At 40.7% G+C, this 3,383-nt stretch overlaps 1 pseudogene; it reads left to right on the top strand.

The window, feature by feature from the left end:
- Window positions 1–413: 413 nt before the first annotated feature.
- Window positions 414–1,532, top strand: LOC136079344 (histone-lysine N-methyltransferase SETMAR-like; annotated as a pseudogene).
- Window positions 1,533–3,383: the final 1,851 nt, after the last annotated feature.

Genomic DNA, 3,383 nt, shown 5'->3' with positions numbered 1-3,383 from the left:
TTAAAAAACTTCATAATATTTTCCTCGATCTCTTCGTAAGCCACTGAATCGTCTTCTGGGTATGCCGGGAAGCATAGATCTTCTAATACAGAATAAATTTGTGGTGGCAAACGAGTTAATGTTATTGTTTTTCTCTTCGCTTCGTCAATGTCTATTGCTGCAATATATGTTCGCATTTGACGGATAAACCGTTGATGGTTACCATCAAATACTGGTGGCATAATAGCCGATGTAGCTTGTTGCATTCTTGTATTCGTTTATATATATATATTAAAAATCGTTTTTTAATGTATAAAAATTCTTGTATTCGTTTATATATATATTAGGTTGCTGCAAAAATAATCTCGTTTTTCATATTTTATATTTTTGGATGAATTTTTGAATAAATTTATTATTGGCAGATGTCATGCTATATGTTATTTAAAAGCGCGTTTTTCGCTTGATCTAGTTATCGTATTGGTTTTGTTTTATAATAATTGAGTCATTTTTTACAGGACGTCAAATCTATCATGGACAAGAGACAAATTCGCACGATTTTTCTGTTCCAGTTCAAGATGGGCCGAAAAGCTGCCGAGACAGCTCGCGATATCAACACTGCATTTGGCCCAGAAACCACTAACGAACGTATGGCACAGTGGTGGTTCAAAAAATTCCGCAGCGGTGAGGAGAGCCTTGAAGATGAAGAGGATCGCGGACGCCCGTCTGAGATTGATGACGATCAATTGAGAGCCTTAATCGAAGCCGACCCGCGCAAAACCATACGAGAGGTTGCGGAAGAACTCAACGTTCATAACTCAACAGTTGATCGCCACTTGAAGCAAATAGGAAAGTCAAAAAAGCTTAGCAAATGGGTGCCGCACGAACTGAACGAAAATCAAAAAAATTGTCGTTTTGAGGTATCGTCTGCTCTTCTTCTGCGCAACAAAAACGATCCGTTTCTCGACCGGATCGTGACGTGTGATGAGAAATGGATCCTCTACGACAACTGACGACGTTCCGCGCAGTGGTTGGACCGCGATGAGGCCCCACAGCACTTCCCGAAGCCAAATCTCCACCAAAAGAAGGTTATGGTGACTGTTTGGTGGTCTGCAGCCGGTCTCATCCATCACAGCTTCCTGAATCCTGGCGATACGATTACGGCAGAGAAGTACTGCCAGCAAATCGACGAAATGCATCAAAAGCTCCGATGTATGTGCCCGAGATTGGTCAATATGAAGGGACCAATTCTCCTCCACGAAAACGCCCGGCCGCACGTCGCACAACCGACCCTGCAGAAGTTGAACGCATTGGGCTACGAAACTCTGCCTCATCCACCATACTCACCGGACCTCTCGCCCACCGACTACCACTTTTTCAAGCATCTCGACAACTTCCTCCACGAGAAATGCTTCAAAAGCCGAGACGATGTCAAAACGACCTTTGATGACTTCATCGCTTCCAGGACTTCGGAATTTTACGCAACCGGCATAAATAAACTTGTTTCTCGTTGGCAAAAATGTGTTGATTGCAATGGTTCTTATTTCGATTATTAAAGTTTATTCTATGCTGAGTTATGTTTGTTCAAAGTTAACGGTTGAAAAACGAGATTATTTTTGCAGCAACCTAATATTAAAAATCGTTTTCTTTTCGCTTCGTCAATGTCCATTGCTGCAATATATGTTCGCTTTTTTAATATATAAAAATTCTTGTATTCGTTTATATACAGGACAAAACATTTGCAATATATATACAGGACAAAACATTTGCAACCAACATCAAACAATGCTAAAAAGTGTTCCTAATTTTACATGTCTTAAAAACGAAACGAACTATACTACCACAGCAAACAGTTCAGGAGTCTGGAGTCATAGCATGCCATGACATGAGCAATCAGCTGACAGGTGACAGCACACAGGCAGAATTTCGTTGACAAGTGCCATTTTGCAGCGGACAAAACGAATGCAACTTTTTTGGTTTGTTTCATTTTCTTAAGTCTGGTCCGTGTCAAGGTCACGGAAGTTTTTTAATAATTAAAGGAAGTATCCAGAAGTATCGAAAAGAAGCATCTAGAATCTTCCAGAACAGGTTCACACAGGTTCATTTTACTATATAAGAGACATGTAAATCGACATGTAATTCAGTCAGTATATAGAAGTCAATCAGTCAGTATTATCAAGACAGTTTATCAAAGTGAGTTTTATCGAAGTGTTTTATCGAAGAACATCAATACAAGAAGTGAAGTACAACAAGTGTTTCATTACATCTATACAGTCCACATCCGACCAAGACGTTGTGTTCCACAGAACATTATTGTATCATCACAAGGTAAATGTAACACGGTAAGCCTTGAGAAGCGTGATTATTTATTTTTATGACTTCAAGTGCAAAAATGGCTCCCGACAGTCTTGGATTGGAACTAAGAAAGTAAATTATTGGCGATTACGTAAGTGGAATGTCACAAAAAAGTATTTGTGACAAATATCGCGTGAAAAAATGGACCGTATCAAGACTGTTCCAAATATCGTTCTACGGAGAAGTTGGCAGCAGATAACAAAGGTGGAAGACCGCGTTCCACCACTTCTAGAGAGGATTCTATGATTGTCAGATCCGTCAAGAAGGATCCCTGGATATCATCAGTCGAGATACAAAAGCAATTAGAGCTGCCTGTATCGGACCGAACAATCAGACAACGTGCTGTTGAAGCCGGATTGTTTTCTCGACGCCCTGCAAAGAAACCGCTGATTTCACTGAAAAACCAGAAGAAAAGATTCCTGTTTGCTACACCTCATATTGACTGGAATGTGCAGAAATGGCGAGCTGTCCTGTTCAGTGATGAATCGAAATTCAACATTATTGGGAGCGATGGCATTTGCCGTGTACATCGACCGGCCGGAAAACGCCTCGATTTACGTTGCTGCCATAAGACCGTGAAGCATGGTGGAGGCAATGTAATGGTCTAGGGGTGTTTTTCTGCTAACGGTCTAGGTCCAATACATCGAAACGATGGAATAATGGACCGTTTCATGTATAAAAATATCCTGAAAGATGTTATGTTACCTCATGCTGAATGGAATATGCCAATAAAATGGGTTATTCAGTAAGACAACAATCCGAAACACACTGCAAAATTAGTCAAGCAGTGGTTTCAAGACAACCACCTATCGGTGATGGATTGGCCGCCTCAATCTCCAGATCTCAACCCTATCGAGAACCTGTGGGAGATCGTCAACCGCAGAATTAATCGTGAAGGTGTTCGTAATAAGAATAAACTGTTTGAACAAATCCAAAAGCCCTGGGCAGCGATTCCACAAAGTTTCATTAATTACCTGATCGAATCTATGCCTCAAAGATGCAAGGCTGTGATCGACAACAAAGGATTCGCCACGAAATATTGATAGCGAAAT

This window comes from Hydra vulgaris, chromosome 04 (genome assembly GCF_038396675.1).
Source record: "Hydra vulgaris chromosome 04, alternate assembly HydraT2T_AEP".
Taxonomy (NCBI): Eukaryota; Metazoa; Cnidaria; class Hydrozoa; order Anthoathecata; family Hydridae; genus Hydra; species Hydra vulgaris.
Note: the sequence above shows the minus strand (reverse complement) of the source record. Positions and strands in the feature narration are given on the sequence as shown.